Raw genomic sequence first — 24550 nt, forward strand, 5'->3', positions numbered from 1 at the left:
TTGAATTTTTTTTTTTCTTTCTGATACAGAGTCTCACTCTGTCCCCCAGGCTGGAGTGCAGTGGCATGATCTTGGCTCACTGCAACCTCCACCTCCCGGGTTCAAGCAATTCTTCTGCCGCAGCCTCCCGAGTAGCTGGGACTACAGGCGTGTGCCACCACACCTGGCTAATTTTTGTGTTTTTAGTAGTGACAGGGTTTTACCATGTTGGCCAGGCTGGTGTCTGCCTTTTGAACTCAGGTAGTCCACCCACCTCAGCCTTCCAAAGTGCTGGGATTACAGGCATGAGCCACCGGGCCTGGCTTAATTGATTTTTTTTTTTCCCCCAAAACCAGAGTTTGGATTTTGGTCAGCTGATATGGTGATTATTGGTGTCGCTAGTTGCTGACACCACTGCCATTTCCTAGCCAACCAGTATTTCAGTGCCTACAATGTGCCAGGCACCATGCTGCTACCTAGGTGGTGGAAGTTGAGTCTTCGCTCGCCCTGAAGCACTGGGTAACTGTAAGCTCCATGGGCCTCGTCTCTTAGCTGGAATGTCATCTTCACCTTCAGCCGTCTCTTAGAACGTCACTTCTCTGGTCTGAACCCCAAGTCACTGCCTGGTGTAAGAGAAACGAACTGCCGTCACAGGTGCTCTGTCCTCATGAGCCCTCTGAAATGTCCTGTTGCCTCTTTTAAGAAATAGCTTTAGAATCCAGTTGCTATTTTTGAAATTGTCCATGTACCTTGTGTATGGGATCACGTGGGTCTCACTGTTTCCTACCAGACATGGGTGATGCAGCATCAGTGGAACAAAGATACATCTTTTTAGTTTGGAAGAAAAATGAGGTTTCATCCCATTTTCTTTTCCATCCCTCTGCTATGGTCTGCATTTTTATGAGTCCCCAGAATTCATATATTCAAATCTTATCCCCAAGGGGATGATATTCAGAGGTAGGGCCTTGGCAAGTGGTTAGATGATGAGGGTGGAGCCCTCATGAATGGGATTAGTGCCCTTGTAAAAGAAATCCCAGAGAACTCCCCTGCTCCTTCAGCTGTGTGAGAACACAGTGAGAAGGTGCCACCTGAGAACCAGGATGGGGACCCTCATTAGACTGGATCTGCTGGCCTTGATCTTGGGCTTCCAACCTCCAGGACTGTGAGAAATTTTTGTGGTTTATAAGCTGTCCAGTTTACGGAATTTTATTATAGGAACCACAGTGGACTAAGTAAGGCACCTACGCATTATGCTAGGTGCTTGGAAATACTTGCAGCAAAGAGTAATGCAAATGGAATGCTATGTCAGAAGGTTTTATTTAAGATTTATTTTTTTTCTATTACAAGAAGGTAAATTTCTCATGCCTAAAATAGCAATTATAGCTACAAGCAATGCAGTTTTTGTCTGTGCTCATAGATGTTTAATAGATTCGTTGAAACTCTGTGGTCTAATGAAATGACAGTGTAGGAGTCATGAAAAGCTTGCATTTTCTTTTCTTTTTCTTTTTTTTTTTTTTTTGAGACAAAGTTTCACTCTTGTCGTCCAGGCTGGAGTGCAATGGCGTGATCTTGGCTCACTGCAACCTCTGCCTTCCGGGTTCAAGCAATGCTCCTGCCTCATCTTCCCAAGTAGCTGAGATTACAGGCGCCTCCCACCACACCCAGCTAATTTTTGTAGTTTTAGTAGAGACAGGGTTTCATCATTTTGGCCAGGCTGGTCTCGAACTCCTGACTTCCGGTGATCCACCCGCCTTGGCCTCTCAAAGTGCTGGGATTATAGGCGTGAGCCACCACGCCTGGCTGCATTTTTTTCAATTATTATTTTTAATTAACATCTAATAGTTGTACATATTCATGGAGTAGAGCTTGGTATTTGGATACACGTATCTAATGTGTTATGAGTAAATCTGGGTAATTAGCATATCCAGCACATCAAACATTTTTTTGTGTGTGTATTAGGAACATTCAGAATCCTCTCTTCTAGCTATTTGAAAGTGTATAATAAATTATTGTTAACTATAGTCACCCTGCAATGCTGTGGAACACTAGAACTGATTCCTCCTCTGTAGCTGTAATTTTGGAGGGGACTCAATGAATTCTTCCCCCTGCATCTGAACTAAGGCCGGCACCAGGTATGAGCCCCATGAGTGGGAGAGGCCTCCACACTGCAGGTGGAAGACAAGCCAGTATCCACAGACTGTGTTCTTGCAGCTGATGCTCAGCAGCTCACCAGAGCCCGAGTCCCCATTGACATCCCTCATCCTAGTTTTTCCTCTTTATCTGACCCTGAAATACCTCCCCTGTCTGGCTCCTCTCTATTTCTGGATACCCCTCCACCTTAGTTCAGGCCTTGGTCATCTTTTCCTTCCTCTCTGCTCTCTCTGCCTCTGAATAAAGAGAAGAGAAGAAACAACCTCGTCTTTATGATGCTCAAGTAACTTCAATGCACAGACATAAGGTATATCTCTGCCTGACCTCTAGACAGTGGGACTTGATAGAGGGGCGTAAGTCACATTCCAGCCAGCAGAGTCCTGTGAGTATCTGCTTCGGTCTTCAACCTCTCTGCTGCTTTGAGAGTAGTCTGTATCTGGAGATTTAGGTGGATTATATCTCGGGTGTTGAAGGAGTTTGCAGATGGGAACAAAGTACCACTGTTGATAATAACCTGAGAGTTTGTGGAGAACACAAAAGGAGCTGGGATCGAGGTAAATGCCTGGATTTTGCAGAAGGCACCAAGAGATCCTAGACCTTCACTGTACAGTGTGATAGCCACAGGACACACGTGGCTGCCCAGCACTGGAAATGTGGCTGGCCTGATTTGTGCCTGAAAGTGTAAGAACTTGCCAGATTTTGAAGATTCAGTTTGAGAAAAGAATGTAAAATAGCTCAATAATTTTTATATTAATTACATGTTGATATGGTAATATTTTGGATTGTGTTAAATATATTATCAAAATTAACTTCACCTATTCTTTTATTTAAAAATATGTTTACATGAAAACGTAAGATAACATATATGGTTCACATTTGTGGCTTACATTATATTATCATGAGATGGTGCCATTCTAGACTCTGTAATTCATTGATTTTGCTCCATCTCCTTGGCAGCATTCTAAAACATAGTGCGAAGCAGATGGTTGTGTACTTGTAGGAGAGAAAGTAGTAATAACTAAAAGCAAGAATAATTCCACTAAGAACAAATCATGCCAAACTGACCTCATTTTTTTTTCTTTTTATAGGGTTACTTGGCTAGAAAATCAGAACACTTCTGTAGGTTTATATTTGGATTTCCGTAACTCATTTGAAATGTGTCCTCTGATCAGGTCGAAGGCATTTTAGAGAGCATTGAGTTGTGGTTGATGGCACGGCTCTGTCTATAGCTGGTGAAACTCGGTTTGAGACAGTGTCTCACTCTGTCATCTAGGCTGGAGTGCAGTGTCGTGATCTCGGCTCACTGCAACCTCTGCCTCCCAGGTTCAAGTAATTCTCGTGCCTCAGCCTCCCGAGTAGCTGGGATTACAGATGTGCGATGCAATGCCCTGCTAGTTTTTTTTTTTTTTTTTTTTTTTTAGTAGAGACAGGGTTTCACTACGTTGGCCATGCTGGTCTCGAACTCCTGACCTGAAGTGATCTACCCGCCTTGGCCTCCCAAAGTGCTGGGATTACAGGTGTGAGCCACCATGCCCGGTCTCGGTTCTCAGTTCTTGATGGTTGTGTCAGGAACAGCCTGAGCTGTCCTCCAGCTTCCTACAGAGTTTGCTTCATTTCAGGAATGTGAGGAAACATACACTAGCCTCATTTGAGAAGAGATCAGATTTGGTTAGGTTTTTTGTGCTCTAGAAGGTTCTGCCCCATAAGCCATATTCTGTTAATGATCTGTGGTTCATTATTGAACACATTTCTGGAGTACTTACGTGCCCTAGCACTATGCTAGGTTCTGGGAGTAAAGATTAATAAGATGTCATCCCTAACCTTAAATTTCCATCTAGGACGAAGGAAAACAGCTCAAATGAAGCCACAGTCCCTGTGGTAGCACACCATTAGAGGCACATGTGTGTGGGGTGCTGGGCCGGGCCAGGGATATCACCTCCAGCTCTGCTGGTTTGACAAGATTCCACTTGATCCTGATTTCTAAGTCCTGCCATAAAGAATGGCTTAATTGTTATAAAACTAGAATCATTATCTTTAATTGTTCATATCTCACAGCTTAGCAAATTCATTTATGTGAGATTTTTCTACAGCTATGGTAGAAAGCTTGGCAATGTCTGCTTTGAAAAATTTCCAGGAAAAAATTGTCTTGACGCTGCTCTTTGGGAGGTGTACTGGGCCCAAGTACTAGAGTGACCTTCAAACATTTCTCAAAGGACATTTAGCTTTGCCTACACGGTATCGTTTGGCTGCATCCCTGCAGAAGTGAAGAAACGTACATTTTGGTCAGGCATTTTGAACTCTAGCTCAGAGTCAGGAATCTACTGATCTCTTTACAATTAAGGAGGTTTGTTTTCTGATTTGAAAGGTTTGCCCCTTTCTCAACTAAGAAAGACCCTAAGGTTAAAGAAACAAAGTTGTCTATGGATTGAGGGTTCAGAGTCCTGGCTGGCATGGCAAATTTCTAAATTCCTATGGCTCTAAGCTGCCTGACAGTAGAAATTATCAAACCCCTCCTAACAGATTTGCCACCCAGACCACTGCAACTCCGACTGGATAGAGCGCTGGGCTTTTGAGCATCCTTTTCTAATAAGCAACTGCAGACATTAAATGGTTTCAGCATGCTTTTAGAGACTGTGCAGGAACTCTGTTTCCTGTGGTTCACCTTTTGACATAAAGAGCCAAATTCTACCTCATTTTAATGCTTAAACCCTGCCCAAAGTGAACATGGGATGTATGTTACTTACGTGTTTACCCACTGTGCACGCGCTCAGCTCCCTCCAAACCTGTGGCATGTGTAGGACTCTCGTGTGATACAGTCCCTGTGAGGCATAAAACCCAACCTGTCCTCCCGTCTTTGAAGAAAGAAAGAAGACCTTTGACACACCCCCAAGATCGTCTCTTCCATGCCAGCAAACCAATATTGCCAGTAGAACTCTCCTTTCTACTCTTTAGCCATCCTGATCTTTTAGATGACATTTAGTTCTGGAAGATTATTTCAGGGATTTAGGTGGCCCATCCATAGCTTTGCTTCCATCAGCTTGTGTCTTCCAAGTATGTGGTAAGTGGCTCTAGGCAGCATCCAGGTGGCAAGGAGTTATGTTAGACCCCCTCGGAATCACCTTCATGACTGAGTAGGCCTCACTTCTGTCACAGGCTCTGCTTCAGCTGAAGGATATTCCAGAGATGGCCACACGACATCTCACTGTATTTTGGTAGAGATTTTGTGAGGACCTCGTGCATTACTGCCTAGTGTGCTCTGCACTTTACATGCCTTTAGCAATATGTAAAAAATCTGCAAGGCAAGTAATTTGATTAGAAAGATGAACAGTCAGCTTAGGCAAAATTGAGGTGAAACCATAGCAGCTTGGTAGGAAATTCTGACTAGTTTCTTCTCTAGCTTGACCTCTGTATTACATGCTTAACTTTTCTCTAGGTACTATAATTTTAATTTTCTGTTTTCCTCTGATTTTTTGTTGTTGAAATATCTCACATATTTTTGGGAAAGAAGGCAGGGTTTAAGGTAAAACTAAAGGCTTTCTTAATGTCGTTTTTGGTTGGTTGTGTTTAAACTCTACACCTAGAAGATGGAAGTTATTTTTGACCTTGTTCAAACTTTTATATTAAATATCTAAATCAGGAGTGAGCAATGTTTTTATTTTTATTTATTTTGGTAGGTGAGAAAAAATATTTGTGCACCTTTTTCACATTTCAAAATAAAAGATTTTATTGAGTCCTAGGGGAAAAAAATATTAAGAATGATTTCCTTGAGTAGAAAACCTCCAAGGGGATTTGGTGCTGGATCTGGGCCATGAACGTGGCTTACTCCGGGCATGCTGGGTGGTCACAAGTGTGGTGGCAGACAGCCCTTTCAGTCCCTGGGCCCCTGGAGGACTGCTGGAGGACATTTGGGGTTACCCATTTCTTCCTCAGAGGAGTGCTGCAGAGTATGTGTTACTGTGGTCGCACTTCAGTAACAGGGACATTGGTACAAAGATGTACTCTTTAGGTTGTTTGGGGAGTGGAAGAGTGGATGAGGGACAGGCACTGAATGGCTCCATAGCTTGGGGTCCCAGTGTTCTCCCCAGTCTGTTCTTCCCTTTCCTGGAGTCTGAGGTCTAATCCCACCTGAGCTTGGCAAGGTGAAGTGAGCGTTCCCATGACATTTGCTATCCCAGCCTGGTGTCCCCCTGCTGGGATGGCTCTCAGTGGCCCCAACTTCTCCTTCACCCCGGGCTGTCACTTCTGCTGGGGGAGGGGCTGTGGAAGGCCCCTGATGGGTTTTCTCTAGGACCTCCTTCTCCTGAAAGACTGAGTGATGTCTCTGGAAGTGAGGCTGGCTGAGCTTTACTTATCAACAAAGATTTCTGTCATTACTGGACTAGATGGCAAATGCCTGCTGTTACAGAATCTTTCCCCAAAGTGTATCAAAGATGGAGTATCATCAGTATCATCGCAAGAAATGTCAAGTCTGGCAGAAGAGTATGAAAGGGGCAGCTTTGGGCTGTCCCCATGGCGGTCTTTGGGCGCACATCAGGGGCTTATGGTGGGGAGTGGGTGCTGTTCTGTCTCTGGCAGCAGTCTCAGCCTGGCACACTTTTTGGGACTCAGTAAATAGTTGTGTATATATTGGGAAGGCCCTGGTGGGGTGGAGGGATTTGTGAATTACATGCATTCACCACGACATTGCTGAACCCACGAGGGAAAGTGGTGGGGAAGCAGGCTTCAGCTTAATGTGCAGTCCCAGATGACCCAGACCAGGATGGGCTGCCATATAAAGTGGACCCTGTATTCAGGGACACAGAGGGGCAGTGGGGCTGGACAGTTATCTTCTGGTCCTGCATGCTGAAGCCAAGATATTTTTTATCTTGAGACGTCGTCCTCACCCATAAACTACAGTTGCTGTTGCTATTTCTGGCACCACCTTTTTTACTTCTCATTTTGGGTTTATTTTATCCTGGAGCTCTGAGCCTGCTCTGTGGTAGACTCAACCAGAGTCTATTCAGGGTACTCTCAGGGACACAGTGTTGCAAAATAAGGTCACTTCTCTCTTTAACACCAAAATAAACTGATAAATGCTTGTACGCAGAGTAGAGAAGGAGTGAGGTAGCTGGCCTTTTGTGCTGGCATGCCTGTCACTGTGCTGTGAAAGTGACTGGGACATGGGCCTCTTGTGAACAAGGATTGATTGTGCGTTAAGACGTGAATCTGCTTGTGTTGATCATGCTTTGGTCATCCATTCTCTCTGGCTTGGAAAAGGCCCGAGCCAGACTAGAACTGTCAGAGCTAAATTGGCATCACCCATGTCAGTTCTTCCTGGAAGGGCCCTTCTGGATTACCTGCTTCAGTGATCCAGACTGTCCATCTAGTAAGAACACTTGGGATCACAAAGCTTCCTGGGCCTCCCTCTGCCTAGTGGGAATCAGTGGGACTGCGCAGGGTACTCCCTGGGGGACGCTGATGCACAGGTAGCTTTAGAAACCCTGGATCTGGGTCATTGCTTTGTAAACTGTAGCACACAGTCACCAGGAGAGCTATTCAAGCAAATTTACAGTTGCTGCAGAGTTTCTTATTCACGCGGTCTGGGGAGGGCCTCGAAATTTGCATTTTCCCCAAGTTCCCTGGTGATCTTGAGCCTGTCTGGACGAAGTCCTCATCTGCAAAGTGTGTAGTGCTAGGTCTGTGTCCCCGCACGTAAGGTTATAAAGGTGGATGTCTTGCAGGGAAAATGCTGCAAAGGGCAAAAAGGGTTGTAAAAGTTCTCCCAAAGAAGATGACCTTTGACGCAACAGGCTTTAACTTTCTCATTGAGAATCTTCAGTGCAGTTCCTAATTTTTAAAATAGCACTTCTGCTTAATAAGCCACGTATATGTATGTTTTCCCCCAACCATTCTGCATTTTTCTTTAATCGGTGTAGATTTTCATATTTAAAATGCCAGTTCAATTATAATTTGGTTTTGGGGTTATCATTTTTACAAAATAGTTTTCTTTTCTTAGGAATTGTAATTGTTTTAGTTGATGAGTCGATGTTCTTCTTTATGTTCAGACAACTTGGGCAGTTTTTACTTAAGATAACGTTAAAGACGGGTACGATGACTCAAGTTTGTGATCCCAGCACTTTGGGAGGCCGAGGCGGGTGGATCACTTGAGGTCAGAAGTTCAAGACCAGCCTGACCAACATGGTGAAACCCTATCTCTACTAAAAATACAAAAAGTTAGCCGGGCATGCTGGCATATGCCTGGGATCGCAGCTACTCGGGAGGCTGAAGCAGGACAATCGAGATTGAACCCCCGGAGATGAAGGTTGCAGTGAGCCAAGATTGCGCCACTGCACTCCAGCCTGGACGACAGAGTAAAACTCTGTCTCCCAAAAAAAAAAAAAAAATTGATACAGATCCTATTGATTAATTTTGGAGGAATACAGTGAAGAAAATTTCTAAATTTAGTCTTAGGTCCTTAAGTAAAAGTGCCTTTAGTTAACTAAAACACGTGTTTGAAAAGGCATGAGGGGCCAGGCATGGTGGCTCATGCCTGTAATCCCAGCACTGGGGAGGCCTAGGCAGGCGGATCACTTGAGGTCAGGATTTCAAGACCAGCCTGGACAACAAGGTGCAACCCCGTCTCTACTAAAAATACAAAAATTTTAGTAGAGATTTTTGGTGTGGTGGTGTGCACCTGTAACCCCAGCTACTCAGGAGGCTGAGGCAGGACAATCACTTGAATCCAGGAGGTGGAGGCTGCAGTGAGCTGAGATTGCGCCACTGTACTCCAGCCTGGGTGACAGAGCGAGACTGTCTCAAAAAAAAAAGAAAAAAAAAAAAAGAAAGAAAAAGAAAAAAGGCATGAGGATTTCAAGTGAAATTAATTAAAATAGGTCCTATTTGGAAACAAATTGAACTCTTGAAATATTTAACTATTCCTAACTATATCATTCAACTCATTTTATTTATATGGTTTAATTATATATTTGACCCATTTAATCTTAATACCTCATGAAAACAAAACTATGTAGGGTATCTTTTAATCATTTTTAGCATCTGAGAAATCTGATGTATCTTTAGTGGATTTGGCCAGAGAAAACTGGAACACGTGCTCTCATTGCCACTTTGATGATATTTTTTAAATCTATGAAATAAATGCTTTTAGAAAAGGACTTAACTGGGCAAAGAGAACCAGGAGTGGAAGTAAAATTTGAATTATCTATTGTTGCATAACAAATGACGCCAAAACTTAGTGGCTCAAATAATACAGATTTTTGTCTTCACATTCTCTGGGCATTCGGAGTGTCTTAACAGGGAGTTTCTGGCTTGGGCCTCCTGGGAGGTTGTTCTCAGATGTGGCTGGGGTTGCAGTCATATGGAGGCTGCACAGAGCCTGGAGGCTCCAACACCCAATGTGGCTAAGTTCTGGCTCAGCTCCTTGACTGGAGAGTTGATGCTGCCTGCTGGTGGGGGCGGGGAGCTCAGTTCCTCCCCAGCTTAAGCCTATCCTGGTGCTGCTTGGTTGCAGGTCAAACAGCCAAGAACCTGAAGGAAGATCTTTCATAATGTCTCAGTCTGACTAGCTACCCAACTCCAAATATTCATCCTGTTTGCCTTGGGGTGCGGCCTCATGCCAGGAAGTGCTCCAGTCTGTTTGTCGTGTTCTGTGCCCTCCAGGAGCTCATGATGCACCAGAGAAAAGGCTAAGCCAGGGCCCATGAGAAGCTGGTGCAGTGAGCAGCATGGGCACAACCTGAATGAGGGAGGGAGTGTGTCCAGGAAAAGCTTTCCTGAAGAAGGTCAGATTTGAGCTGAATCAGATGTGCCTGCCTTTTAAGAGAAGGTAGATGTTAGCTAGGTGAAGGAGTGGGCTGGAAGCAGGGAGTTGGGGGAGAAATTTAGGAAGGAAATGCTAGGCAGATAGAACAGACTTAGTGAAGGGACTGAGACTCGAAACAGCACAGCAAGTCTGGAGAACTTTAGCAGTTTACGTTTGCAGTGCCTAGGGAAATGTTTGAGTTAGGGAAAGATGCCAGGATTGGAGACGCTAGTGTGGTAGGTAAGGGAGTCAGTGCTTCTCAAGCACACAGCTTGGATGCTTGTGTTTCTTGCCCATCATGCACGTTTTCTTATTCATTCCTCAACAAAGATTTGAGCATACAAGGCTTAAAGCATTATGGTACTTCATTGAACCCTGCAAGGTAGATATGTCTGCGTTTTATAGATAAGAGACTGGCTGAGGGATATTGACTTGCCCAAGATGATGTGGCCAGTGAGTAGCAGGGCTGCATCTGTGTGAAAACCCCAAAGTCGAGTTGAGAAGCAAGCCAGTTCTTTATAAGAATCACTGGAGGCACATATTTTATATAAAGATTTCAGGGCTCCACCCTAGACTTACTTATGTCTAGGGGAAGAGCCTCGGGTACGCTTTACTATTGGTGAAGTGGAGAGTTTAGCTTTGCTTTCAACTTGATCTTGACATCAGTGAGAGTGGAGAAATTGTGGAAGAGGGTGTGCAGGTTATTTTCTGTATGTGCTGAGAGACATGAAGTCCAAAAGATGTTTTTATTTGGAAAATTCTGAGCGACATTACTGCCTCATTCTCTTTGAAGATATTTTCAAAGTCTCTAAAAAATAAATTGTGAAGAAAGATATCCATAAGCTTCACTATCTTGGAATCAACACACAATTGGATTTTTGATATTTGATTTGATTTGATATTTCATGTGAATGAGTAGCTGAAAGGTGCTAATGAGGTATTTAATACTGGTACTAGAATCAAAAGCTGAGAAATACCTGAACACAAAGGCCAGACTAGTAATAATGTCATAGGTTCCTCAGGACTAGAGAAAGAAAAAACATGAAGGATAAAATTACTAAGATTGATTCAAAAGAGTGCTTTGTTGTTAAGGATTGCTCTGTATGTCATAATGTACTGTTTAAGGTCTTCACATGTATTGGGTCATTTTATCCCCCAAACCAAAAATGTTACTGTTTTTATATTTCACAGGGCTATAGAATGTGAAAAAATGTGAAATTTAGTTATTGTTTTTAAATGCTCAAATGTATTTAATTTTTTAATATCCTTATAATTTTTTCTGCCTATTCTACCACTTATTGAGGGCGGAGTGCTAAAAATCTTCACCTGTGATTGTAGATTTGTCTGTTTCTGTCTTTAGTTCTGTAAACTTTTATTTCATTTAGTTGAAGTTCTATGATTAGGTACATGTACATTTAGAATTCTCAGGTCTTTGTAATAATTGACTCTGATCGTTATGTAATGCCTGCTCCTTATCTTTGGAAATACTTCTTGTCTTAAAGTTTACTTTGTCTGATGTTGAAATAGCCACACCAGCTTTCTCATGATTAGTGTTTGCATGGTATATCATATATATATATATTTTTTCCATTCCTTTATTTTTAACATACCTGATCTTTATCCTTAAAATGTGTGTCTTATAGTGTACAGTTAGATAGTGCTTTTTTTATCCAGTCTTGACAGCCTTTCCCTTTTAACTGAGGGGTTTAGTCTATTTACATTGACTATAATTTACAATGATATTATACATTGATATGGCTGATTTTTAAGTCTATTGCCTTATTCTTTGTATTCTATTTGTTTGATCTGTTTGTTCCTCCTTCTTGCCTCACTTTGGCTTAATCAAGTAATTTTTAGCATTTTATTTTGTCTCCTTTGCATTTTAGCCAAGGTTTGGTTTTACTTTTTACTGGTTGCTCTAGGGATTACAATAGATAGATAGATAGATAGATAGATGATAGATAGATAGATAAATGTAGAATCACCATCTACATTGAATGAATATTTTACCTCTTCACATTAAATGTAAGAATCTTACAACTGTATATTTTCCTTTACCCTCCTTTACTTTTACTGTCCTTTGTGCTGTTCTGTATTTTACTTGTACGTTTGTTGTAAACCTCACAATACATTATTTTTTACTTTTCAGACAAATATCTTTTTGTAAATATAAAAAAGAAAAGGCCAGGCGCGGTGGCTCACGCCTGTAATCCCAGCACTTTGGGAGGCCAAGGCAGGTGGATCACAAGGTCAATAGATCGAGACCATCCTGGCCAACATGGTGAAACCCCATCTCTACGGAAAAAATATAAACATTAGCTGGACATGGTGGCACACGCCTGTAGTCCCAGCTACTCAGGAGGCTGAGGCAGGACAATCTCTTGAACCCGGGAGGCGGAGGTTGCAGTGAGCCGAGATCGCGCCACTGCCCTCCAGCCTGGTGACAGAGTGAGACTCTGTCTCAAAAAAAAAAAAAAAAAAAAAAAAAAATCCACACATTTGCCATTTCTTGTGCTCTTCATTTCTTCCTGAGATCTAATTTTTTTTCATTTGGTATTATTTCCCTTCAGCCTGAAGAACATTCTCTATTGTTTATTATAGGGTAGGTCTGCTGGTGATTAACTTTCTTAGCTTTCATTTAGCTGAAGATTTCTGTAATTTGCCTTCATTTTGTTGCCAAGTATGTAGTATTCTAGGTTGTCAGCTTCCTTTTCTTTCAGCATTGTAACTATGTTGTTCTATTATGGCCTCCCTTGTTTCTAAAAAGAAGTTGGCTATCGTTATTATCTTTGTTCCCTTGTATGTAATGTCTTTCTTGTCTTACTGCTATTTAAAATTTTTTTCATTTATGTTTTATTTTCAGCAATTAGACTCTGTTATGCTTAGGTGGGTTTTTCTTTGTATTTGTCTGATTTGAGTTCATTGAGCTTCTTGGTTGATTTTTTCCCAAATTTGGTACATTCAATCTTTGTTTGTTCAAATATTTTTAATCCTATCATTCTCTCTTTTCTCCTCTCCTCTAATTGCCCATATATTTTATTGTTTGGTATTATCTTGCAAGCCACTTGTACTTAATTTTTTTCCAGTTGCTTTTCTCTCTTTGATTTAGTAAATTCGTTTTTTTTTTCCTTCTACAAAGTCCAATCAGCAAGCCATTCAATAAATTTTTAATTTGAATTATATTTTAGTCTTGTATTTTATTTAGTGCTATTTTACAGTTTTTATTTCTGTCTGAAAATGTTCCATCTCTTCTCCTATTAGATTTTTTATTTGCGGTAAACGCCTTAATATATTTGATGTAGTTGTTCCACAGTCCTTCACTAGTGAGCTCACTAAGTGAGTCATCTGAGATTCTGTTCTTACTGACGGTGTTTATTTTTACTTATGGATCATATTTTCCCATTTTTAAATATATTTTGTAATTTTTAAAATTTTCAGTGTTAAATTTTTAAATTGTATTCAGGTGTACACAAAATAGTGACATTTGTTTGTTTCATTTCTCAAGAGTGCTAGCTCTCTTCTTAATGGAGATAAGGCTAAGGAGCTGTATATTTAGATCCCTGAACGTTCAGTTAAGGTTGGAGTTACACTTTTAATTAGATAGAGTTCACCTGATCAGCCTTTTAAAAAAAAAGTTCATGTCAATATTTCAGCTGGGAGAAAGTTGGTCTACAATTTTAGATCTTTGATTTCCTGTTGGATTAAAAGATTGAATGAAGCATCATGAGAGTATATGGGCTACATGATTTCTCTCAGCCTTCTACCCTTTCCACTGTTGCTTTTTTGTCTTAATTTGGGAGGCTAGGGGAAGGTGGTGGTAGATCAGAAGGCTTATTAGGAAAGTAACTTGCTTTTGCATTTGTTCTTCTAGCTTCCAGTATGTCCCACCAGTACACGCCACTGTCTGAGGCTTGTGTTTCTCTCCTTATTACTGCGAGTCTCCCTCCGATGGCTCGTTCCTCCTGATCTAGACGAGGCAGTCCTCAGATAGGGAAGCTGCTGTGGCTTTCAGCTCACCCAGGAAAGGCTACTTTCTTCCTGGACTTAGGCTTCTTTGCATTTATTATTTTTTGCTAGGCCCATAGAAAAGTGACTTTTTATTTTGTCCAGGTAAAATTTTTTGTTGCCATAGGGTGGAAGGCTTTTTTGTGCTTCTCATTAGACATAGAAGTCTCACCTGCATTTTGAAAGCAAGTGCCCCAAAGTATAAAGTGTCAGTGAGTTTTTTTTCTCCCTGGATGCTGATTGGGTTTCACCGGTTGGAAGCACTGGATGACCATCAGTGCCCAGTTGAATGTGTTAAGTGACATTCTTCTAATTTTTCTTTTATCCAAGTCTAAAATATGCAGTATCAGTGCTATTCTATTGGGTCACCACTGGTTACTGATACCTGCCAACCAAATAGGATATCTGAAAGGCAGTAAAAAATAAATAAATAAATAAATAAAACCAAGCATTGCTCTGTAGGACTTGCCCTGAGACACTCTTTTTTAGTTATGGAACTGCCCAATCACATGTAAGCCAGAAAACATGAAAAGTTAAAGACACATACACAGAACGGATTCCTAGCATTGCTACTACTTATGGCTTAAATGTAATTATTTACCATTTCAGGTACTGTATCAATGTTGTTAAATGTATTGTCATTTAGTAGTCAGAACAACCCAGAGTAAAACTGAGATTCCAAGTTGGGGTTGACTGCAAAATATACACTTTTAACCACTGTGCTATAAATGCTACCTTGTTCAACCTAGTTGATCAACCAGTATTATTTTATCCAATACCAACTTGGTTGAACAAGGTAGCATTTATAGCACAGTGGTTAAAGGCGTATATTTTGCAGTCAACCCCAACTTGGAATCTCAGTTTTACTCTGGGTTGTTCTGACTACTAAATGACAATACATTTAACACCATTGGCATTCATTTCCTTGAAGTTCTAAAGAGAACATATAGCAGACATTAAATATGGAAAGTTCAATCTACAGTGAAACCTTACCCTAATTGTTTTACACACATACTCTATGGCCTGGCTCTAGCATTCCACTTGCTGGGGAGCCAGTGTTGAGAGTTTCTGGGGTGCACAAGTGAGAAGGGAGCTGAGCTGTGAGCAGCATTCTGGAGTGCTGTTGGTGCTAGTCTCTCTCTCCTGCGAGTGTAGTCAGGCTCTCACTTTCATAAACACAATGATTGGTATTTAGCCTGTTCAGGTACAAGAGCTTGACTGGTGAGAAAGACCTAACTCTGTGCTTCTATTCTGAAAGTTAAATGTCCCTTGACATGAGAAGTTAAGAAGTACCCAGTAGACATGCCCTACACCATGGGCAAACCATGCGGGCATTATGCTAAGTGAAATAACCCAGTCAAAGAAGGACAAATGCTGCATAATTCCACTTACGCAAAGTACCTAGAGTAGACAATGGTGACAAAGTACAATAGTGGTTTCTAGGGGCTGTAGGCGGGAAGAAGTAGGGGTGAATGGGGGTACAGAGTTTCAGTTTTGCAAGATGAAAGGAATTCTGGAGATGGGTGGTGGTGATGGTTGTACAACAGTGTGATAATACTTACTCCACTGAACTGTATACTTAAAAAAGTTAAGTTGGTCAGTTTTACATCATATACATTTTTACCTCAATTTAAAAAATTTAATAATATACAACATGATGTCTCAATAAGATTTGTATTTCAGCCTTTAATAAAAGCATCCAGTGGATTCTGTTATGTTTTACTAACATTATGCTTAATTTTTGTAGAACAGCAGAAAACATCAGTATTGATATTGGCATTGTTCTACACTTGCTTATTAAGGAGATGAATAGCTTTTCTTAAGGAAAGCCAAAAGTAGAAATTCTTTGGCCTGAAATCATTGCCACCTGCTCTGGAAAGCACTTGAAGAAGGCTCCAATTATACTTCTAGACAAGAAAGCCCAAACCCAGGGGGTTGTTAGACAGTGATTAGTCTCTCCAGGGGCAGAAAAACAGTGTGGGAAAGCACTGCCCTCGCAGGTGATGAGCCCCAGGAGCCTGTGTGTCTTTCACACAGATTACGTGAGACTTAGAGTCCCTGCATCCGATGTTGAATATATGGTGGAGACTAATTTTTTTAAGGAAAAAAAATTAAAAGAGATGAATTTCATCAGAATTCTCTAATACATGGAAGGGTGGAAAACTGCCAGTTTATAATCTTAGTGGAAAACAAATTTGTTGACTTAATTTCTTGGCATGGTATTCTAGGGTTACTTAAGTACTATTACATAATTTTTATTTTTATTTTTCAAGCAACACAGCGAGTGATTTAATAGATAGTCATTGAAAAATAATAATTTAAAAGATCAGCCTCCAGATAAGAGAAACGCTTTCTGCTTTACCCCTATGTTTTTACTTTAAATAAGTATTTTTTTATTATGTCGGCTAATAAAGGATTTTGCATGTAAAACTTAGCAGCTACAAAATACATATTTTTTGCAATAGTTTTTGCTGGACAAAGAGGTACAGTGATTTTGGAAGAACTGGGCTGATGAAAAAGTAAATATTTCCCAATATATTTTGGACTCATGAATCTCAGGTCCTGCACAAGTTCAAACGTTTTTAAGGAAAGTAGCCCTACTATTCTCTCCTGCCTAGAATAGCATGGTAGTCCCACAAAACATATCAGAGTTACCCTTGTTTACGTTCATATATGGGGATCTAAATAGTAGTTCCATCTAGCTGCTGCTCACATGTTGGCTGGGAACTTTACTATAAACTCTGTGTTTGCTTTGTCATTGTATTCGTCTTTTCTAGATGAGTTAGGATTTCCAGCTGTTGATTCAAAATCATTGAAATTGTGGAAAATGACGGCATTATTAATTAGATCATATCCAGTCAGTAATGTGCTAGCTTTGAAAACGTGTATTTGTATAATAAGCTGTGTCTGAGTACCATTTTTAGGAGTGTTAAAAATGAAAATGTGAGCTGTGTACCACTCTTTTTAAAAAACTGTATTCTTTGCCACCAGGTATATTTATCTTTAATTTGCAACCAAGTATATTTATCCTTAAAAAGATTTTGTGACCCTACGTTGTACTAAGCACTTATAGGTTTTTCCATCATGGCATTTTCCAGAAATTTCCATCTTGGCATAACATTTCTTTGACCATATATGGATTTGCTAAATGTTATTGTTTATAGAGAATCAATGAACAAAAGTGATGGGCTACATTTGAGTAAATTTAATGAAACTTTCAGTGTGCTTTTCTTTTTTTTTTTTTTTTTGTTTTGTTTTGTTTTGTAAAACTCAGAGAAATATACAGATCTGTTTCAACTTGGTCCAAATAAAAATAAATAATTAGAATACATAAAAAGGCTTCTCTTTAAGTTGTCTTTTTCCATAGCATGTGAGGAGCATTGCAGAGAGGTGATTTGGGTCTTACTAGTTTGAACCTCAGAAAGATGTCTCTAATTGTATAAGCCTGCCTTTTTTGGAAAGAAAAGGAAAATTTTCAGATTGTTGGGAAATCAATGATCCATAACCAAAAAGGGGATAGAAGGAACTTTATTAAGTGACTCCTCTGTGCCTGGCATTTTTACATATATTATTTTGTTGACTTACATTCCTCCAAAGTAGGCATTCTTTCTATTTATTGATGAAAAAACGAATTGCCCAACTTGATTTGTCCAAGGTACGTTATGAATAATAGTGGCAAGGACTTAACCCAACTCTGCCTTACTCAGTGCTGCTGCTGAACAGCCAGCCAGCATTGAGTGAGTGTGTGCCCTGTGCCTATTCCTTTGCCCACTTTTTTATAATAAATTGTTATTTGATCCTCACAGTGACCCTTGCAGGAAGGGGCTATAATTACCTTTTTACAGACTGGGAGGTTAAGTTAGTTACTCAAGGTCACATAGTGCCATGGAGGCAGGCTTTGAACTCAGTTGACTTCAGAATTCCAAAGAGAGTACATTATCTAATCATTTTTGTTCTTATACTATATCCCAACTTAAGGCAGCCTGGATCCTTTAGAGAGTTGCTCACCTTCTATCTTCTGTAGACTTATAATAATGGTATTTGCCTGGGCTTACACTATGTCTGCTGCATGACCCACATTGATACACTGCAGACAGGACATAAACAACATGGCTAATTTACTATCTTGGAATCCCACTCATTCAAAAGTATCTATGAAGTGTCACATCCTGGGCCACATCCCAGTGAACAAAATGTTTTCGTGGAGATGAACAAGGCACCATGGGCATGAAGGGGAGAAGTGGTCAAAGGTCAGAGAGGCCAAGGGAATGTTTCTCAAAGGCAGCACTGTCTGAACTAGGGAGGCATGGGCTGAAAGTCTCCAGACTCACAGCAGGAGACAGGAGTGTTTCAGACAGTGGGTATTTCAGACAGTGGGCAGCATGTGTACAGTGGGAAGGCAAGAAGAAGCATGGCCTGATGAGAGGGTGCTGCAGTGCTTCTGAATAGCTAGGACACAGCAAATGGGGACATTGGTAGATGAGACTCCATCCATAGCGACCTTGTCTGCCATCCTGAGAAATGTTTGGCCTTGATCTTATAGGTGACGAGGAACAGTGAATGTGTGAAAATTATAGGCGTGAGGGCAGGAGGGCATGGACACAACTGGATATGAGAAAGATTAATTTTGCTGAAAGGCTGGTGTTGGGAGACAGGTTGTGAGGTGATGGTAATGACCTGAGTGTCACACTGAGATTAATTTAGGATGAGAGTATTACTAAATTTGTAGCTGCTGCCAGGTGTCCCTGCCTTAGCAGGCAGTCCATTCAGATTTGAGATTGTTCAATTGCCAGGATGTTCTTATCATGAGCTGTATAACCTCTCTGTAACCTCTGCTGCTCAGAATGATGTCACTTCCTCCACCTGACAAGCACTTCCCTAGTTGATGTAAATATGTTTAGGTCCACGTCCTGTCCACCCATGCCTCAGTTTCTGCTAGATCTTATCAACTTGGATTGGACAGGAGGTCTTTCCAGACTCATGCATCATCTTAGGGACTTAGTAGTGGGGGTTTGCAACACTATACAAGATTCTGGCACCTTCAGCTGGCCTTCAGAAGGGGGCTTGTAATGAGTACATTCACAGCATAATAGAACATCCCCTTTACGCCTGCTACATGGGTTGACCCACTGAGTACAAGGTAGTGCTTATATATATTTGTACTGAACACAATGCTTCTGATAGTGCAGCCTATAATTTCACTAGTATTTATGCCATAGCTAACAGTTGAGTGATAAACTTGCAGGCTTTATTCACATAACATAGTTTGAGCTTCTACTGTGGATTGCATTACTTACTTTTTTTGGATGATGAACTTTGTAAGAGCAAGGGCTCTTTTTTACTGAATCTTGGTGTCCTTTTTCATCTAGTGTAGTGACTAAAACATGCCAGCCCATCAGGAAATATGTGTTGAATAAAAGTAGTTTGATTATTATTTTGACCTGCACTTGATATTAGTACTATAACATTGTTCTAGCTTAGCACATTTGGAATCATGATTCTATTGTATATCATTTTAGTCATTGTCAACCTTGAATCATCTGTAATCACTTTGATAAGCCTGTCTTATATCTTGTTTACATATTATAGATAAGAGTTTCTAGTAGACTCAGAGACAAAGCCTTGTGGATGCTTAAGAGGTTTTTCTCGTTTAGCGTATCAAAGTGTTTTTAAGAATAGTTTTGGAGTTGATTTACAATCTGGTCTATAATTCTTCAAGTTTCCACATTGACTGTTTTTTTCTACACATTTCTTGGTAAGTCTTTGTTACCCACACAATGGGTGGGTTCAATTTCTTGGCGGTTGACAGTCCAGTGACCACGACTGGATTTAACAAGGGGATTGTATTACTTGCAAGAAGTAAGGACACCAGGATAGTTCCCAGAGCAGTGCCTTCCCTAACTGTGGTGAAAACAGGGCTTTCATTAGGCTGGTTAACTGTCATTGTGTGAAGAGTAAAGGCAGTGCAGGTGCAGCTGCCGATCATGTTTCTACGTATTATCAATCTTCTACATACAATCAAGCTTCTATATATAGTCATGCTTCTACATACATCACTTGTATAGAAAATTGCAAATAAACTCCTCCCCAGGCAGGGTTTTTAGTGTAGTGATGAGGAGAGTTGGTCAAAGTTTGTCTTCAACTCTGGCATCCCTGGACCCAACTGTTTTTTGTTTTTCTGGGGTTGAGTTTCTGCTTGGAACTTTTTAAAAGAACATGAACTGAAGGTGCAACAAGGACAAGTGGGTAGTCTCTCACGGTGTTTACCCAAAAACCCAGGCACCTTGGGCTATATCTTCCCTCTCCTGTATGTCACTCTCCATGGATTATCAAGAGTTTTAGAAAGTTTATCTTTTTACATTGAAGAAATTTATTGTAGACCAAATAGGATTAGAATATATTTTGGAAATCTATTGTAAGGTCACAACTTACTAGAAGTTGTAGAACAAGGGAATGATTTAGTTTCCTTGTAAGCAGTATTATTGATTATTGGTTTTTCTTTTTTGTGGTCTCCAGATACTTAGCCATCATTGATTGCTATAATCCTTATTAATTATTTGAAAATGTTGAGTACCATCCACTGAAAGAGTCCCAGGGCTTATTGAGGAAGTTTGTGAATATTAAAAGATGGGAACACTGAGTTTTTTTTTTAAAGTACTTTTGTGAGTTACTATATATATATAACTAAATTTACTGATTTTAAGTGTATGGTTTAATGTATTTTTGCAAATACGGGCAGTTATGCACCCACTACCACAATCCTGAAATAGAACATCTCCATCACCCAGCATGTTCTCTGGGGTGTCTTTGCAGTCAGTCCCTTCCCCCACACTCTGACCGTGCCAATCATTGATCTGCTTTCTATTGCTCTAGTTTGCCTTTCTCTAAAATTTCATATAAATGCGATCATATGTGTAGTCTTTTGTGTTTGGCTTCTTTTCCATAGTATAATGCTCTTTAAATTGATTTACGTTGTTGTATACATCAGTAATTATTTCTTTTTCATTACTGAGTAGTATTCCCTTGTGTGATGTACCGCAAATTGTTTATCCATTCACCAGTTGATGGACATTTGGATTCTTTCAAGTTTGGGGTTATTATGAATAAGGCTTCTGTGAACATTCTTATGCAAATCTTTGTGTGGAATCTCTGTGTTTCAATTTTGTCTTGGGTATATACTTGGTAGTAGCATTGCTGGGTCATATGGTATGTGCTTAACTTTATAAGCAGCAGCCAAATTAGTTTTCAAAGTGCTTGTAACATTTTGAATTTCCAACAATCATTGTATGAGAATCCAAGTTGTTTCATATCCTTACAAACACTTGATATTTTCTTTTTGAGACAGAGTTTCGCTCTTGTTGCCCAGGCTGGACTGCAATGCCATGGTCTCGGCTCACTGCAACCTCCACCTCACGGGTTCAAGTGATTCTGCTGCCTCGCCCTCCCAAGTAGCTGGGATTACAGGCGCCTGCCACCACGCCTGGCTAATTTTAGTAGAGATGGGGTTTCACCATGTTGGCCAGGCTGGTCTTGAACTGCTGACTTCAGGTGATCCGCCCGCCTTGGCCTCCCAAAGTGCTGGGATTACAGGCGTGAGCCACCACGCCTGGTAACACTTGATATTCTCAAACCTTTTAAAATTAGCCATCTTATTTGGTATATAGTGGTATCTCATTACAGTTTTATTTTGCATTTCCCTGATTATGTTGAAGATCTCTTCCTGTGTTTACTTGGCATTTCTTTATTTTCTTTTTGAAATATGTTGGAAAGGACATCTTGTCCTTTTTTCTCCCTTAATATGGTTGTTTGGCACTTAGTTTTAATATCATTAGTGAGTTTATAAAAAGAAATATAAGGAAAATATTTTGTTGCATTCACAGTTTCTAGAAAAGAGTTCTTCTTAATGGACATTTTGTTTCCTGACTGTGTGTGTGTGCATGTGTGCTTTTTTGGGCATGCGTAGAAGAGTTTTTCTGTCATCTGTTGGCTGGATTTCATTTATCTTACCTTGCTTGCTTGCATATACTGTTTATTTCCACGGAATCTGTCAGTTCACATTCCCCGGGAAAACTCCATGTGGATTTACTAACTACCCATCTAAAGACACACTCACAGTTACACTCTCATCCTGTACAAACCTTAACTCCAGTGCTGCTCTGAAGGACTTCCTTGGTGACATTCATCATCAGCCCACAGTGGGCAGGACACTATCTGGTGCTTTTCGGTTCTCATGCACCTAGCACTGTGCAGCAATGAATAATGGGAGAGTCAACACATGACTATTGTTAATAAGCTGCTGATCTGGGTGACCCAAGTGCTTTGCAGTGATTCTAGGGTTTCAGTGAATACGAATTCAGTCTGAACTGATAGATCTAATACCAAATCGTTTTGAAATTCTACTTTCAAAACTGGTTATGTAAGCTTTGAGTAGAATACCTATGTTTTGCTGGAGAGACTATAAATCTACTTGAAAATGTGTTGCAGCAAACCTATGATTATGATATGACTATGAATAAGACAGGGAAACTGTATAATATTTTTGTATTAGATTTATCTAGGTTAGACAACCTAAGAATATCCCAAATTTCATTTTGGATTTCTCATGGGCATTTATATTTTAATCTAGCTTTATCGCTGGGACAAAAGGCAGAGTATGCCCTTGATAACTTTGAACAGTGGGTTATATTGACAGAAAGTTGAGTTGACTTGTGATGTTGTAATCATGCAGAGTAGAAATGATTTTTTTGTTTGTTTGTTTTACGCTAAAATAGATGAAATTGTAATCTCTTAAGAGGTTATTTAGGAAATTAAAGATCCGCTATGATCTAATAGAGCACTGGATTTACACCTAGAAAATCTGGGAATCTGGAGCTGGCTTAGCTGTGTGACTTTGAAGTGGTCACTTAACCACTCTGGACTTTCTTTTTCTCATCTGTGAAATGAGACAACTGGAGCAGATGACCGTATGATCCCTAAGTTTCAAGCATCTGTGCTATGAGTTATTTCTATTAGGATCGTTTTGATTTCACATGGCACCTTTGAAGATAAATCCAGTCTTGAAGTTCTCCATATGTGGTATTACTCCCTGTCTCAATCACAATTGAGTGACTTTTCTGTCTGTGAATTCATTCTAGTAAGTGTTCAGCTCTTTGCTATTTTCTCCCTTCAAAAGTGTGAGAAGGATAAGGCAAAAATCATGAGAAAAAATGAACAGGGATTTTAGATATAATTTTTGGCCAACACAAAAAATATTGGTTGCAAAATATTAAAATACAGAACCCTTTGCTTTGTTATTCTGGGCCACAATCAAATTCGTATGGGCCCAGATATATTTTGAATCAATATTTCTCTAACATAATAACAGCACATGATTTCATTAATTTGAGTTTCTGGAAATTCCATATACCTCAGCAGTCTAATAAAATACTATCTTAAATTTCAGGTATTAAAGCAATAAAAAGAACCATGGAACTTGGAGTTTATCTTTCTATTTTAATCTAATACTAGTCTACTTTATCTTCTTGTTGACCCTTGTTAGGTAATGGGACAGGAGAAAGTAGGCTGTTTTGAAAGTTTTAAGAGTGGAGACTATCAATCTTAGTTGTTATTTGGGCATTTTCAGGCTTTCTTTGTATTTTTTTGAAGCGATACAAAATCTAGGTCAGGATTTGCAGCCTTCCTAATAAATGTTTAGTGTATCATTCATTACACATTGCTCCAGAAAGGAGATGATAGTGCTGAGGATGCTGGCATAGATCTTAATGAAGTAGTTTTTAGCCATTATCTGGAGTCCCAAATGCCTCCTTAAAATATTTTTCCCTTGGTTACTCCTATAAACCTGCAAAATATACAGTAAATCTCAATAAAGAAGATATCTATCGCAGACAGGACACTTCCTTCCCTGTCGGTTGGCTCCCACTTTCGAGTAAACAAAGATGCAGTCATTTGGACTAATGGTATCTGACAAAAGCAGATGCTGGAGGAGGAGACAGTTAAGATTTTCAGCACGGTATTTTCTTTAGCATTGCGGGCCGTCCTGATAACCACCACTTTCACGACTCGTCCCAGTATCTCCAAGTGCAGGAAAAGCCGAACATGTCCAGCAGAAGCGGCTTTCCTCCAGGAGCCTCCATTTCTTTCCCCGTTTCCTCCAGGAGCCTCTGTTTCTTTCCCTGTTTGTAAGAAGGAGTCATGTTGTTTCTGGGTCCAGTCAATGTTAATTTTCCCTGATAATGAAATAGTTTGTACTTGAAATTTGGGACTGTGAGGCCATCAAGATCTGTCCTCAATCCAGGAAAAAGAAGTCCAAGACCAGCGGAAATGTGTGCTTGTTCATGACCTTGGGTCTGAACTGCATTTGGAGGACAGAACAAGCTACTGGACATGTCCTGTGATATCTTCTCCCTTTGCAAACATTAACAGTGTTTCTGGAGGACAGCGTACCGGTTCTGCAGTTGTTTGTGAGGAGGCTTCATCATTTCCTGCATGATTCTGGGAGTTAGAAGGAGTGACATGTCCTTTCTGGGAAGCTGAGTATGAAACAGTGCAAAGCCGGGGTTCCCCAGGCTCATAGCCATACACAGGCTCTTGTTTAGTTTATTTTCCATTGAATACATG

At 40.4% G+C, this 24550-nt stretch overlaps 1 protein-coding gene across 2 annotated transcripts in view; it reads left to right on the plus strand.

Annotated features, from left to right (window-relative positions):
• FAM110B (family with sequence similarity 110 member B) overlaps positions 1-24550 on the plus strand; it is a 152973-nt gene that overhangs the window by 11803 nt on the left and 116620 nt on the right.

Source organism: Macaca mulatta, chromosome 8 (assembly GCF_049350105.2).
Source record: "Macaca mulatta isolate MMU2019108-1 chromosome 8, T2T-MMU8v2.0, whole genome shotgun sequence".
Taxonomy (NCBI): domain Eukaryota; kingdom Metazoa; phylum Chordata; class Mammalia; order Primates; family Cercopithecidae; genus Macaca; species Macaca mulatta.